Genomic DNA, 17,022 nt, shown 5'->3' with positions numbered 1-17,022 from the left:
TCAAGTGGATTACAGTGCTTCCCTTCCCTGACCTTTGCAATACAGGCTTACTGAGAAAGAAGGCAGGGCAGGAAGAGGCTGGACCAGGAACACCAGCCCATCTCTAGTTCACTACTTTAGGAGTGGCTAATGAATGGTGCCCATCAGGTTTTTCAGAAGGCTCTGAACAAGCAGGGCTCAAACTCAGCCAACAGCCACATCCACGAGCACTCAGACAAAGACCATAGAACAATAGAATTCCCTAGATCATAATAATTGTAGGGTTTAAGTCTATAAGGCTTATAGCAGATTTCAAGGGCTCTTTCCAACAAATAACACATATGTGCATATCCACGCATGTGCACACACACACACATATTTTGGATTCTATATGTCTAGGCTGATATATGCATTGTACCCTATGAGGTTCCAAGTGGCTATTGAAAGCAGAAAAACTGAATTTTATTCTCAAATAGGAAGAAATTGAAGATGTGTCTCAATAAGAGATTTTTTCTTAAGTGAAAAATTTTCTTTTTCTTAAAGAAAATGTACAGACTTACTAATCCTTGAAGTACACAAATAGTCTAACTTGTTTGAGAACTCCATACCTGCAAGTAAACTCAGATTGGAACTGAGGCCTGAAATACAACCAATATCTGACCTTACTACTTCCTCGTGGCTTTCTGATAATTTGAGGAACATTTGGATACCATGCTCAGACTGACCAACAAATAAATGGCCAAGAGCCAGCTTGAGTGGCAGCAACATCCATAAAACTGACTTGCATTAAGAAATTGGCTTGTGTTGCAGGAGGTCATCTCAGCAGAGGAATGCAGTGGTATCTGACATCTGACTGCCCTTTCATGGTTTTATGCTGGGGGGTAAAACCTGGACCCACAGTTACTGCACGGCCGTGGTAGAAGGAGGGATGTTCAGGAAGGCACTGACAGCTGACTCAGCTGCAGCTGGGATGATACTTTTGCTGATGTGTAGAGCATTCCTATAGAAACATTTTATCCTTTTGATTAAATGTAATAAATCTTCTCTTGTTTAAGTAGTAAGTGGTTTGCTTTTGGAAAAGCTTTAAGGAGAAAAATCAACATCTGTGGTCCATGGAAAAGCAGGAAATTGGTCAAACACCAATGTATAGCCAATGCCTTCCAAGAGTGACAGTCATTGGGTGGGTGGAGGGGGCCTATGTTCTGAATAAACATCCCTCTGCAGGAGTGGACATGGAATGGCAGGAGCATTATTGGTTCAGCAGGCCTACCTGATTCGGGAGCAAGATCTAAGCCAGGTAGGAAACATATGAGATGCAAGAACTAGCCCTGGCAAATGAGACTGGTAATGGCTAGACAGCATGTTCAATCTCCAGCCAGCTTCAGTGCAGGGTAAGACTCTGGTTAAAAATACATATATATGCACACAGAAAAAGTAGAATGCCATCCTATAAACACAAAGATAGGATTAAGGACCAAACTGGAGGAACATGCAGTTGCCCAGGGAGCATACCTAGGCATAGGACAGGCATAACCAGCAGGTGGCACCACACATGCTGCTTTTTTCAGTGTCAGTGTTGTTGAGAGATAGCTACTGGACTTGGTTGTTAAAGGCATCAGTTCAACAGGGCATAGCTGGGGAAGAACAAATAGAAGGTCTCTTCAACATTGAGGTCTGTTGCCTACAGCAGTCACTGACAGCAACACACTGCAGCCCTACTCCAATTATTTCAAAGGCCAGATCTGATTGAACTTTATTCAAGTAGAGGTATGGCCAAGGGAGAGAGGTATGTTAACAGTCATATAAAAAACAAAGCCTTTACTTTTAACAAGGAAGTTATTTCACAGTGCTCACCTTACAACATCATCAGTATCTTTTTAGCCTACATCATCAGTATCTTTACAAATGAGAAAAGATCAGGAGATTTAGGCCATAGGGTTATTAAAAGTCTAAGAATCTGTTATCAGTAACTGAAGATAAGACAAGAAAACCTTAAAAAGATAATTTGGTGCCCCAAAGAATATCTATGCAGTGACAGTATTGAGAAGTTTACTGGGAGTCACTGGTATATATTCAAATACAGTTTTTTTTAACCATTATGCATAACCCCTAATGAGATATTCTATCAATTGTACCAAACGTATTTATGACATATGAGAGGTATCCCACAAATGGATGATGTCAAATCGCATCTTAATATGCTAAGGGCATGTGGCTCATCCCTTTATTTCTAGTCTTTCTATTTCCCCAGGCCCCTGCCACCCCTTTACATAACATTTCTGAGTCCTTGTATACCTAGTTTCAATCTGAATGCCAATACGTTCTTAAATCACAGACCAGGTGTGGTAGCTCACACCTATAATCCCAGCATTTTGGGAGGCCAAAGCGGGCAGATGACCTGAGGTCAGGAGTTCGAGACCAGCCTGACCAACATGAAGAAACCCTGTCTGTACTAAAAATACAAAACTTAGCCGGGCGTGGTGGCACATGCCTGTAATCCCAGCTACTCGGGAGGCTGAGGCAGGAGAATTGCTTGAACTCAAGAGGCAGAGGTTGCGGTGAGCCGAGATCATGTCATTGTACTCCAGCCTGGGCAACAAGAGTGAAACTTCATCTCAAAAAAATAAATAAATAAATAAATAAAAGAAAAGAAAGAAAGAAAAAGAAATCACAAGGAGAGAGCTGGCTTATTGGAAATCATATCATGATGCAGATGTCGGCCAAGTGATGTAACAGTTCAACAACTTAGGACAAGACTGTGAGGTTTTTATTATATCACAGAACAAAGGAGAGGGGAATGTGTTAAGTCTCCAAACATTTGCTAAACCTATTTACAAAACATATCACTAAATATGATTTATGGAGAATATATTGTACTAGTCTGTTTTCAGAGTGCTATAAAGAAATGCCCAAGACTGGGTAATTTATAAAGGAAGAGGTTTAATTGACTCACAGTTCTGCATGGCTGGGGAGGCCTCAGAAAACTTACAATCATGACCGAAGGGGAAGCAAGCTTGGACCTTCCTACATGGCAGCAGGAGAGAGAGAGAGCCAGTGAAAAGCCCGGGGAAACTGCCATTTATAAAACCATCAGCTCTCTCATGAAAACTCCCTCACTATCACAAGAATGGCATGGGGGAAACCACCCCCATGATCCAGTCACCTCCCAGCAGGTCTTTCCCTCAACACCTGGGGATGAGAATTCAAGATGAGATTTGTGTGGGGACACAAAGCGTAACAGTATCATATATAAAGAATCCTCAAAACCCAATGACAAAAAAAAACAGCCCAATTAAAATTGTGCAAAGGATTTGAATAGACTCTTCACCAAAGAAGATATACAAATGGCAAATAAGTACATGAAAAAATGCTCAATATCATTAGTAACTAAAGACATCCAAATTAAAACCACAATGAGACACCACCATTCCTTTATTTGAATAGCTAAACTTTTTAAAGCTTTACAGATAACACCAAATAATGGCAAAAATGTGGAGCATCAGAAATTCTCATGCATTTCTGGTGGGAATGTAAAATAGTCCTGCCACATTGGAAAATTGAAATTCTTTTATAAAGTTAAGCATATACTTACCATATGACCCAGTAACATTACTCCCAGGTATTTACCTACAAATCATGAAAATTTATATTCCCACAAAAAGTGTACACAAATGCTTATAGCAACTTTATTTATAATTGTCAAAAATGGAAGCAACCAAATGTCCAACAATTCATAAATAGATAAACCAGCTGGCCGGGCACGGTGGCTCACGCTAGCACTTTGGGAGGCCGAGGCGGGCGGATCACGAGGTCAGGAGATAGAGACCATTCTGGCTAACACGGTGAAACCCCGTCTGTACTAAAAATACAAAAAATTAGCCGGGCGTGGTGGCAGGTGCCTGTAGTCCCAGCTACTCAGGAGGCTGAGGTAGGAGAATGGCGTGAACCCGGGAGGTGGAGCTTGCAGTGAGCCGAGATCTTGCCACTGCACTCCAGCCTGGGCCACAGAGCAAGACTCCACCTCAGAAAAAAAAAAAAAGATAAACCAGCTGTGGTACAAACATACAATGGGATACTACTCATCAAAAAAAGGAGAAATAAACATTTCAAATGCATTATGAGAGCAAAATAAGCCATTCAAAAGTCTACTTTCTATGATTCCACTTATAAGGTCATCTAGAATATGCAAAATTATAGGAACAGAAAACAGACTCTGGTTCCCAGGGGCTGGGGAGAGCCCAAAGGGTTAACTACAAAGGAGCAAATGTGAGGGAATATTTCGAGGGGATAGAATTGCCCTTTATCTGGATTATGAAGGTAATTGTAGAACTATATGTGTTTGTCAAACACATAGAACAGTACACCATAAAGAATTCATTTTACTGTATGTAAAAAGGAAATAAAATTTTAAAAGATTTTTAAAAAGTTATTAAAATGGTTGGTAAATGTCAAAATCAATATGCAGTAGTCAACTGGAAACTTAAATCAGGCCACATTTATCCCATATCAACAGTGTTACAGTAAAATGACCAGGAACTAATTTCTTTTTTTAAGGCTCTGCCTTAAAGAATCTTTGTTCAAGTTATCGATCATCAAAACGTCCCAGAAGAGCCTCAGTCCTCTCGATGCAGTAAGAAATAGCAGGCTATCACCAATGAGTGTTAGAGGTCCCTGCCTCAATCTGTTGGAACTGGCCCAAATTTATCTCTGATTTCCGCTAGTTGAAGACCAAAGGCATGAAATCCCTGCATTTGATGAGCTTAGGATCCTGTATTATAAATCACTTACGAATTTGAAAAATGTCATCATTTGAAGTAAAGGAATAAATAGGATTAGTCTCTGATTCTTAAGATTTATTCTTAAAGTAGCATAGCAAGAAAAGGAAGCATAAGGCTTGTAAAGGCCCAAACATTTCAACCCAAATGCACTGCCAAGAGTTATCTCTGCATATATTCAACAAGAAATACAGACAAGCAAAATAAACATCCTAGGACATATTTCATGGGGGAAAAGAGCCTAAAAGCCTGTTTCCCCAAATCTATCTTTTGAAATCTCAAAGATAATTTTTCACCTAGTTGAAATAACTCCAGCTTCCTCCACGCCCTCTAATACTAAATCTTCTTTACCTGTGAAAATCCTACCCATTCTTCAAGATGCAATTCAAAAGAAAATTACATATTGAAGCTACAATAACGTGGATTTGGAATTTGGTTTCCTGGTGTAGTTTTAGAAACGTGATAAGATCCAACTTAAATAATTCCTTTTATCATATGTGAAATCAAAAGTATTAATACATTGTTTATCCTACATCAGCGGTTCTCAAACTGTAGCATGCATCAGAATCAGGGGAGGATCTGCTAAAACGAAGATTTCTGGTGGGTCTCACCCCGCTGAGTTTCTGATACAGTAAATCTGAAGTGAGACCTGAGAATGTGCACTTCTAACAAGCTCCCGGGAGATACTGATGCTGCTGGTCTGGGGAACAAACTTTGAGAATCCCTGCCCTACATAATGCAAGAGTGAAACAAGATAGCACACGGGCAAAGCTGTTTTATAAGGTATAAATTGCTATATTACTGAAAGGGAATCTTGTTTTTATTGTTGCATTGAATACCTTAAGAAAGCTTCTTTGTCTCTCTAACTAGTTTTTTGTAGTTTTTACTTTGAAAATCTCTGAAATATTCTGTACATCTTTTCTGACACTACTGATAGTCCACCTAGGACTGAAGTGATTTTTATTCTGTTTTTATTACTCCAACTAAACTTCACTGAGGTCTTTCAAACCCGGCAGTGCACAGCAGACTATTTTGCAGACAATAGGTATTCTGGGCAATAAGTTGTTGAACTGAGTTAAACATCTCTTATTATAAGAATACTGCTGGCAGGGCGTGGTGGCTCACACCGGTAATCCTAGCACTTTGGGAGGCCAAGGTGGGCAGATCACACGGTCAGGAGATCAAGACCATCCTGGCTAACACAGTGAAACCCTGTCTCTACTAAAAATAGAAAAAATTAGCTGGGCATGGTGGCGGGCGCTTGTAGTCCCAGCTACTCGGGAGGCTGAGGCAGGAGAATGGCGTGAACCCAGGAGGTGGAAGTTGCAGTGAGCAGAGATCATACCACTGCACTCCAGCCTGGGCAACAGAGCGAGACTCTGTCTCAAAAAAAAAAGAGAATACTGCTTTACTTTCTGATGATTGTAATGAAAACACAGTTGAAACATATTACAAAACACACACTATATTATTTTCATGAATTGGGTGTCTAAGGTCGCATTGAAACTGATACAGTATAAACTATTTGATCAAATTTTAAACACCAAATAAATTCTATGCTGACATAAATGATAATTGCTAAGTATGCTGTTAATGGGCATGCATTTTAAAAGTTGTATCAGCTTTTGATCAGTAGCGTAAATTTTCCAAGTATGGCTTTGATTCCATGAGTAAATGTGTTTTCAACTTCATGGCTTCTTCCAATGAAATTGATACTAAAAGAGCTGTTGACCCTGCATCAGTTGTTCTCAAACTTTAGCATGCATCAGAATCAGTGGGAGAAACTGTTAAAACACAGGCTGCTGGTGGGTCTCACCTCCAGAGTTTCTGATTCAATAAGTTTGAAGTGAGACCTGAAAATCTGCATTTCTAACAAGGTCTCTACTTAAAAGAGCGGAATTCCTGCACAATACACATAAGGTTCCTGATTGTGGTTATGAGAGGTCACACCTGCCCACTGTGAAGAAACCAGATGTGACTACTCTTAGGGAAGAACAAGTGTGGCATGATAGTAAGTGGTAAATGGCTACTAAACATTAAGGTTTTAAATCATTATTGTTCTTTGCATTTTACTAACAAAGTCTCATTTATACAAAGCAAAAGAATTAAGTTATAATTATTGAAATAGGGACATCAGTGACCCTATGAGATCATATGTTAAGGAATGAAGAAGACTTTCCCAACACCCTGAAATGATGCCTTTGTTGACAGTTACTTATTTTGCCCCACATAAAGTCAAATTCTGCCTGTGGGGAATAAAGCCATTGAAAAGCCAAATTCTGAAATAAACCTTTGCCCATTCATAAAATGTCACTTGTTAACATTTTTCTTTTGATGTTATAACACAAACTCTGAGAAATCAAAATCTATGCTTGACTTATCTTGGAAAGCTTAGAGACAGGTAAATTTTTGTTATCTTGATAAAATAAACCATCCCAAAACAGTATAAAGCAACAGTAATGTTATTTATTCTGGTTGCAATTTTGGGCAGGGCTCAGCAGGGACGGCTTGTCTCTGCTCTGTGTTGTATAAACTGGTACAGCTCAGCTTCCAGGGCAGCTCAGTCACATGGCTGGCAAGTTGGTCCTCGTTGCCCAGGAGCTCAACGAGGCTATTGGCCAGTGGCCTCAGTTCTCCTCCATGTGGACCTTTCTGCTTGGGCTTACCCACAGCTTGGCAGCTAGGCCCAAGAGGGAGGAGGCAGAAGTTGCTGGTCCTGCTAAAGCATCACTTCCTCTGCATTGTATTGATTAAGCAATCACAGAACTAGTCTAGATTGAAGGGTAGGAGAAATAACCCATGCCTCTCAATGGGGACAGTGACAAAAAAAAGTGTGGCCGTATTCAACCTATGAGTGAAGATTTTAGCTAAGACCAGACATTAAGTTAGAGCAGAGAAAGTGAAAAATCTATATTTAATCTTAAAACAAGATAATGCTTGACTTCAGTGCTTCTCCAAGTATGGTTCCCAGACCAGCCACATCACCCAGAAACTAGTTAGAAATGTGGATTCTCAGGTCCCATCCTAGGCTTACTGACTGAGAAAGTCTGCTTTACATTAAGGGTGAGGATTTTTCCTTCCCAACCCTAAACTGTACTGAATCAGTTAATAAGATTAAGATGGAGTTTAGTTATAATAAACAGCTATGTTTACTTAGAAAAGAGAATAGCAAATATAGCTAAAGATCTGGATTTACTTACAGTGATACACAATGTTTACATATAATTTAATATTCTAAAAATATTTATCAGGGTTTATACATAATAGATTTTTATCTCCTTGGTGGTTAATCCTCAGTAAATATGCTTTTACTTATTATGCACTCTTATTAAATTCCAATTAAATCTCTATGTAGGAACATTCATTTAAAGTGATACTAGAAGTACTGATTACAAAATCAATTACTGGCATGGAGCCATAGTGTTATTTGAAGAAAATGGTGACCTCCACTTTTTGGTACCAAAAGAAGAGGAATTAAAAGTTATGCAGTCACCAATCATAGTCTATAAACAATCTTTCCGGTTGTATCTGCTAAAAGACAGGAGAGATAATAAAGCTCATGACCAATTTTGAGAAAGATAATACTTAGTATAGTAATAATCTGTCATTAAAGTTCATAGCAACATGTATTACTATTGATTTATCTATGTACCTACATATTACACACTATACAGAGCATATCAACAGAAAGAGCCAAAAAATTTAAATAGCTGACACAATAGCCAACTAATACTTCATAGCCTTGTGCCATTTAATGGAAGACTGAGTGAAACCACCTTAGCAAAAATTATAACTGAGACAATTATTACAGTGACAGAGATCTGACCTAACCGTTCGACTACATCTTGCTTCTAACCTCCAAGCTGTCTTTGTTCATTCCTGGGCATAGGACAAACTAACTTTGGGAGGAACCTAGTTTATAGTTTAACTTTGAAATAAAGATGATAACTGCCCTTTCCCAAAACAAACCCCTTTTCTGCCCGGGGACTAGACTGCATCTGCAAAACTAACAAATTAGCTACAAGATTAGAAATTATGGTTCAAGAGTCATGCAGCTGGAGGCTGCCAGATTCTGAACCTCCCAAACTGTTCCTCAGGATAATATCACTATTGTAAAACCTAAGATCAGTGCTTCAGATATTTTGCAGACCCTGAACTTGATGGATCAGCTGGCATCACCCAGATCAATAAACTGGCTCATGTAGTTTTATGGCTCCCACCCAGGAACTGACTCAGTGCAAGAGGACAGCTTCGACTCCCTGTGATTTTATCTCCAACCTGACCAATCAGCACTCCCCACTTTCTGCCTACCCTACCCACCAAATTATCCTTAAAAATCCCAATCCCTGAGTTTGTGGGGAGACCAATTTGAGTAATAATAAAACTCTAGTCTCCCATACAGCTGGTTCTGCATGAATTAAACTCTTTCTCTGTTGCAATTCCCCTGTCTTGATAAATTGGCTCAGTTTAGGCAACAGGCAAGGAATATCTGTTGGGTGATTACATGAGTAGCCCTGAAACATTAATACCCCTGAGACTCCTCCTATCACAGCTCAGTCTGATTGTTAACGAGTAATGAATACAGGAAAATTTGGGCCCACAGCTAGACCAAGAAAAGATCCATTTATATTTAGTTCCCTCCTTCCAAGAGAAACTGGAGAGTTCAATGCATTTTAGAATTTTTTTTAATTCAAAACAATTAATTTTTTTTGAGACAAGATCTTGCTCTGTTGCCCATATGGGAATGGCATGATCACAGCTCACTGCAGCCTCAACCTCCTGGGCTCAGATGATCCTCCTGCCTCAACCCCCCAAGTAGCTAGGACTACAGGCATGCACCACCATGCCCAGCTAATTTTTGTATTTTTTAGTAGAGATGGGGTTTTGCCATGCTGCTCAGGCTGATCTCAAACTGCTGGGCTCAAGCCATCCACCCACCCTAGCCTCCCAAAATGCTGGGATTACAGGCATGAGCCACCGCACCTGGCAAAAAGATTGATTTTTTTTTTTTTTAAGTTGGTTCTTAGACAAGTAATTAATCCTCTGGATATACTGCCTCTTTTCCTAGTGTCTGGTTAGCTTATAAGTCATTGTGATCTTTTTAAAGAAAAATTTTCTAAGTCTCTTTATAGATTCCCTTAGGAAACTGAATGGACTTCTCCCTTCAGTGGGTGTTAATACTCAGTTCAGTAAATAGCAGAATTCTGAAATCTCAGCCAGGGCCTCCCTTCCAGGAAGTATGGCAAAGAGCCCTCAAAAGCTTGTCTTGCTCAAAACGTTGGTGCAGGCTAAAGACAGATATTCAAATAAAATGAGGCCTAAAAGGAGATGCCACCAGAAACAGCACCTCGGATTACCCAAGTAGAAGCCACTACTACCCCCAAGTTTTCAAGGGGCTGATTTGAGTCATAAGGAAACTTTGGTATGAACTCTCCCTACTTCTTTCTCCACATTTGCCAAGAAATTTTTCTGCATTAGTTTCAACTTTTAATCCTCTCTCTTCTCTTGGAGAAGGACAAGTTTCTTGGCTCAAGATGCTTCTGTGATGTGAATTCCTTTCCTATCAACACTTAAAACCTTATTCCACAGATCATTTTTATGCTAATACACATCCCCTGTAATATGAGTCATCCCTTACACAGCAGGTACAAGCAGCCTAAATTTCCAATTTATAAGAGTAACCCCAAGAGAGGAAGAGAACTAGGCAGTGAGTGGGAAAAGAGGATTTGGGGAAATCTGGGAGAGGCCAGGGCGGCAAAGAACCTAGAGTCAGCTAGGAGGATGAAAAGAGATTAAGGGACCTGGAAACATATTTGCACTTAGCACAGGGGCAGCAGCAAAGGGCCTGAAGACTATGAGACCTCAAGTTCCAGTTCTGCAGCTTACACCTGTTCCCCAACCTCTCTAAACCTCGGCTTTTTCTGCTGGAAAATAGAGCTAATAGTACCTCCCTTGCTGATATTGTAAAGATTGCATGGGATTTGTATGCAAATTACCTTAAAGAGTGCCCTATGAATAGATGTACACTTTATTATGTATCACTGTATTTCCCTGTATGTAGAAAGCACCAAGAATACCACCAAAAGCAAACGCCTGCTCCTCCTCATGCAGCACTTGAACAATAGACAATATGTAAATCGGCCTGACACCACCCACCTCCTTCCCTCCTATTGCTAAACATTTGGAGGCTTATGGGACACTGGTATAAGTCATCAATTCCACACTGGAAAAGGTAAAGGATACTCCCTTCAGTTCTTTCTCTCTTTATCTTCATTTCAGGTTGTCTGCATTAAATTAAATCTGAAAGGTAGAGTATACTGAACTACAAATTAGGAATTCTATGAGGAGTGGAGGTGCAGATTTTCCATTCTGCCTTTCCCTTTTGAGGCTATCTCCTTCAGCCCTCTTGTCTGCTCTCAAACCCCACTGACATATGTTTTTTTGAGTATAATACAGTGTAGGAAACCTTAATGCAACATAATTCTTAACTAGCAAGCTGCCTCAGTGAGCATTATTATAGTGTATAAACCAAACATGCATCTTTCCCAGGTGGGGAGACTGAGGTAAGAAAGGAGGCAGAGAAAAGCAATGCAGAATAAAGCAAGTAACTTGAAACTTCATTTTTGTGAGCTGGGGGTCACTATATGGGCCTCATTTGCATACTTGCCTGGGGGAACCCCCATGTGCTGGAGGCAAGCCTTGGGGCCTCATTTGCATAACCCTCTGAATTTCTGAGGCAGGCCTATGAAAGGGACTTGGGGGTTTAGTGACATTCACTATGTTCAAACAAAAATTCCTCTTGGAAAGAGGTACTAGTTCCTGAACCACTGAAACCCACAGAGAAGACAGCACTGTCAGGGGAACTCCCCTAAAGCAACAGGCAGTGATGCAGTGGCTCTCAGGAGGGACAAGGACTTTGTGGAGCTATGACGCTGAGTCCTGCTGATGGGATTCCTCTTCTGTTTCTTAGGGAATGGAAGGATTTCCCTTGAAAGAAAGCAGATTTTTTTGCAGTTAAGACTCCAGATGCACAAAATGACCTGGAGACACCTGGGGTTAGAGAGGTCACAACAGCCTTGTAATAAGGAGTAGGAGGCCTGGCTGGTGGCAGAGAGTCTCCCTTCTGGGCAAGGACACAGAAGCAAGAATGGCCAAGAGCAGCTTTGTCCAAAGTGCATTCCTAATGGCTGACCCCTTGTTACTATCCCACAGGGGCATCTCCAGCTCAGCTGTCTCAAACCAGCAGCATGGACTTCACTAGGAGCTGGTTAGAAACGCAAAGTCCCTGGCCCTGTCCAGACCTATAAATCAGACACTCTAGGGGGTGAGAGGCAGTAATCTGTGCTTTAACAGGCCTTCCAAATGATTTGATGCTCTAACTAGTTCTCTCTTTGAGGAGGGGAGTTGCTAGATTGACTTCACTGTTTTTCTGATGATGGTTGCCTGCAGGGAGCTCCTCCTCACTGCCCAACACGTGGCCCTTTGAAGCTTGCCAAAAGCCTGTGGAACCTGCTTATCCCCTCTCTGTTCCAGATACTACTCTACCTGCCCCTCCCACAATGAGGAGTGGAATTGTTCATTACCAAAGTGTTCAGAAGATGTGCCAACCTGTCCAGACACAGTCCCCTGCATGGCTTGAGACTCTTTCCCTTCCTCTCTTCCTCCTGGAGTCCTCTCCCTTTTGGGATGATTGGACCCACTCCCCTACCTGCTCCACCCACTCCCCTACCTGCTCCTCTCTAATGTATCAAGTCCTCTGGCAAACTGTGATTCCAGGCATCTTAGGAGTATGCCTCAGCCTCAAGCACTTACTAAATATCCACAGCTTTCCTCTTCCACCCAGTTTTCTGGGCAAGCTCTGGTCCCCATATTTGCTGGCTTCATGGGGCAAACGGGAATGAGACAACCCTGTCTAGTTCATGGAGATCAAGACAATGGATTAGATGAGGCATATGTTGGGGCTCTCCATCTGAATTACAACTGATGTTTTGTTAAAGTTTCTATGACCGGTTTCATCTCAGTACCCAGAGATTCATGGAAAAGGAAATTAAGTGTCGTGGTGTGACTTACTTCGCAGGCAGTAAGGGAATTTACCAGAACAGTTGTAGGTAAAGAAAGGCAGATTTATTAGAGAAAGTACAAAGATCTGTTGCAAGGGTGCAATGGGTAGCACAGAAGAGAAAGGGCTGTCTGCAAAGAAGTGAGTGTAAGGTTCTTGTATCAGTTCGAACCCCGAGAGCTCGCCAACAGACAACAGGAGGTGCTATGGAGCAACGTGCTGTTTTAATGAGTGCCTGGGTGCAGGTGGGCTGAGGCCTAAAATGGCATCAGCCCCCAGTGAGGACAAGACAAAGGTTTTATAGTCTCCTGTAAACAGGAAGTGTCCTAGTCTGACCTAACTGCTATGTTGTACCTGAATGGCCTTTTTCTCGATCTTCAGGGGTACGTGTTTCCTGGCCGGCTGTCTTCCTGCTTCTACCATCTTGCTGGTGCATGCTGCTGACACAAGTGGCCTTGCACCCTGGGACTGGGCCTGAGAAGGGAGGAGTTATTCACCTCTTTAAGCTTTCAGGCCCCTGGGAGAATCTTACATTCCTGTCTATTTGGTTACAGAAAAGGGAAAAGGGAGAACTTTCTCAATAACTACTTCAGGCATGACATAGGGGTGATATGGGCACCTTGGAAAAAGAAAAACTTAATTTTTGGTGTATTCTTGAGAGATGGGTTGGTATCCATCGTGTCATTGTAGCAGGAGCATTGTTTAGGTTGTCTGCTGGTTAACTGTAGTTGTAACAAGAGTTTTAATGGCTTTTATTATCAGTGGGATAGCACAGGGGAGAAACAGGAGAACCCCAGTGATGAAGATTACTGTCCCTACCAGGGTTTTAAATCCTCCTAAATTAGAGAGCCACCCTCCTAGAAGGTTTGTTGGGTCCCATTCCTTTCAGGTTTGGACTGTACATGGGCTACTTTTCTGATGTTTGAAGCAATTTTTAGAACTGCTTTTCCGTTATTGTCTATGTTAAGACAGCAATTAGAGATATTAAGGTTACCACAGACTCCACCCCCTTCTGCTAATAAGTAGTCTAGTGCTAGCCTGTTCTGATAAATTGCCGAGCGCATTTGGTTTTGTTGTTGCAAGAGCATTTCCAGGGCTGAGGCGATTTGGTTAGTGATTATCCCTAGAATTGCCTGTAGTCTAATTATTCTATTTAGCATATATATAGGAGTGGGATAATCCCATAAACCATCCTCAGCCCAAGTGGCAGGACCGTAATATTCGATGATCCATTGCGGAGGCCATTCATCCCCTTGCCATCTTTGGCTTCCTCTTAGCTTTAAGGATGGTTTTTCTTTGTTTAGGTTATTACATACAGGGACTCTGAGGGTGTTGCCCACTGTTAGTGTTTTGGAGGAAGGAGTAGTCTTGGGGGTGAGCTTGACCCTGGTGTGATGGACCCAGTGGGGGAGTCCTTGGATTTTCACTGCAGTTGGCATGCTGAGTATCACAGTGGAGGGGCCTGTCCACATTGGTTGTAGCTTTTGGGTGAGGGTTGGGTTGGCAGATAAACACGTCTGTGCCTGCAAGGCAGTTATGTTGAGAGGACAAGGAGGTGTTAACAGGGAGAGGCATGGCCTTATCTGCTGCTTCATGAATGAAAGACCGTGTCTGGACTAAGGAGTGGCGGTAATTCTTGAGTGGTTTAGAGTCTGGTAAAGATGGAGGTCCTAAGACAAAAGTTCAGTCATACATGATTTTAAAGGGACTATAAAAAGAGGGTGCTTTTGGTGTTGTGCGGAGTCTCATGAGGGCAAAAGGGAGATTTTTTGTCCACAACTGGCGGATTTTTAAAGCCACCTTGGTGAGTTGGGCTTTAAGGACAGAGTTAATTTTTTTAACTTTGCCTGAAGATTGAGGCTTGTAGGGTGTGTGGAGAACCCATTTTATACCTAAGGATGTAGAGACATCTTGCATAATTTGGCTGATGAAGACAGGCCCATTATTGGACTGGATGGATGTTGGGAGTCTGAAACAGGGAATTATACGCATGATGAGAGTTTGTGTGATGACATTTGCACCTTCTGAAGTTCTTGGGAATGCTTCTACCTACCCGGAGAAAGTACAGACCAAGACTAGAAGACAGTGGAGCCGTTTATCAGGTGGCATGTGAGTGAAGTCTACTTGCCAATCTTGCAGGGGTACCTGGCCCCGGGCTTGGTGGGTAGGAAAAGGCAGCAGCCAGAGGGAGCCCTGGGATGACACTAAGTAGCAGAGAGCAGGACTGGGTAATCCCTTGAACACAGCTGGAAAGGTGAGGACAAGTGAGGATAGGGCAGAGAAGTTGCAGGAGAGGTTTGTAACCAACATGGAAAGAGTTGTAGAGGCTTTGGAGGTGAGGAAGGCTTTGAGAGTCAGGAATAATGAGGTGCCCTTCCTTGACATACCATGGTCCTTGCTTTTGAAGGTTTTGGGCTCAGAAGTCCACCTTTTCTTCTGAGGAGTAAAGAGGAGAGAAGGCGGACAGGAACAGAAACTGGCCTTGCACAGGTTGTAGGGCTACTTTTTGGCTACATGGTCTACTAGCACATTTCCAGCTGACATAGGATTGTCTGGGGTTTGGTGGCCCCTGCAATGAATGATGGCAGCTTTCTGTGGGAGCCTGGCAGCTTGAAGGAGTTTGCTGATGAGAGAGCCATTTATGACAGGAGGGTTCTTTGCAGTTAGGAAACCCCATTCTTTCCAGATGGACAAGTGTGAGTGCACTAGGTGGAACATAATGAGAATTTGAATATATGTTGATCTGTTGTCTGGCTGCTTGAGTGAGAGCTTGAGTGAGGGTGATGAGTTCAGCTTTTTGGGAGGTGGTGCCTAGGGAGAGCAGCTTGGCTTCAATAATGTTGGGGGGGTGACATTATAGCATAGCCAGCATGCCCTCATCCTTGATGTAGGAAGGAGCTGCCATCTACAAACCAAGTAAAGGAGGCATCTGGAAGGGGTTGGTCTGTCAGGTTTGGAAAAGGTATAAGAAAGGTTTGAACAGTGTTTACATAGAAGTGTGTAGGGTCTTGGGTGGTTGTAGCTTCAGGTAAGAGCATGGCTGTGTTTAGACAGGAGCTGGTTAGCATGGTGATGTGGGGAGCTTCTATGAATAGAGTATACAGTTGGGGGAGCCGTGGGGCAGAGATGAGTCTTAGTACACTGCTGTGAGCTAGCATGTCTTTGATGTTATCAGTTGAATGAACTATTAGGTTGTCATGGAGAGATTGTTTTAGGCTTTCACGGGTGAGGACAGCAGCTGCCGCCAATGCTCAGAGGCACAGAGGCCATCTGAGAACTGTGGCTTTAAGCTGTTTAGAGAGGTAGGCAATAACCTGGAGGGTGGGTCCCTTAGATTGGGTTAGAACACTCATTGCAACTCCACGCCATCCATCAGTGTAGAGGGAAAAAGTTTTGGTGAGGTCTGGGAGAGTGCGGACAGGGACTGAGGTGAGAGCCTTCTGGAGTAGACAGAAAGGTTGAGTAATAGGCTGTGCAGGGTTTGAAGGCTCATGGTGACAGCCTTTAGTGGCTTGGCATAACGGTTTGGCAAGTAGAGCAAAGGAGGAAACCCAGAGTCTAAAATATCCCGTTAATCTTAGGAAAGAGAATTTCTTGGGGGGACGGTTCTAAGATGGCCAAATAGGAACGGCTCCAGTCTACAGCTCCCATCATGAGCAACGCAGAAGACGGGTGATTTCTGCATTTCCAACTGAGGTACTAGGTTCATCTCACTGGGGCTTATCAGACAGTGGGTGCAGGACAGAGGGTGCAGCCCATCGAGCATGAGCCAAAGCAGGGTGAGGCATTGCCTCACCCGGGAAGTGCAAGAGGTCAGGGAATTCCCTTTCCTAGCCAAGGGAAGCTGTGACAGATGGCTCCTGGAAAATCAGGTCACTCCCACCCAAATACTGTGTTTTTCTAATGGTCTTAGCAAACGGCACACCAGGAAATTATATCCTGTGCCTGGCTCAGAAGGTCCCACTCCCACGGGCACAGCAGACAGATGGAACTGCAAGGAGGCAGCAAGGCTGGGGGAGGGGTGCCCACCATTGCTGAGGAGTGAGTAGGTAAACAAAGTGGCTGGGAAGCTCGAAATGGGTGGAGCACACAGCAGCTCAAGGAGGCCTGCCTGCCTCTGTGGACTCCACCTCTGGGGACAGGGCATAGCCAAACAAAAGGCAGCAGAAACCTCTGCAGACTTAAATGTCCGTGTCTGACAGCTTTGAA

This window comes from Gorilla gorilla, chromosome 17, assembly GCF_029281585.2.
Source record: "Gorilla gorilla gorilla isolate KB3781 chromosome 17, NHGRI_mGorGor1-v2.1_pri, whole genome shotgun sequence".
Classification (NCBI taxonomy): domain Eukaryota; kingdom Metazoa; phylum Chordata; class Mammalia; order Primates; family Hominidae; genus Gorilla; species Gorilla gorilla.
The sequence above is the reverse complement of the archived record's forward strand: the minus strand, read 5'-3'. Positions refer to the sequence as shown.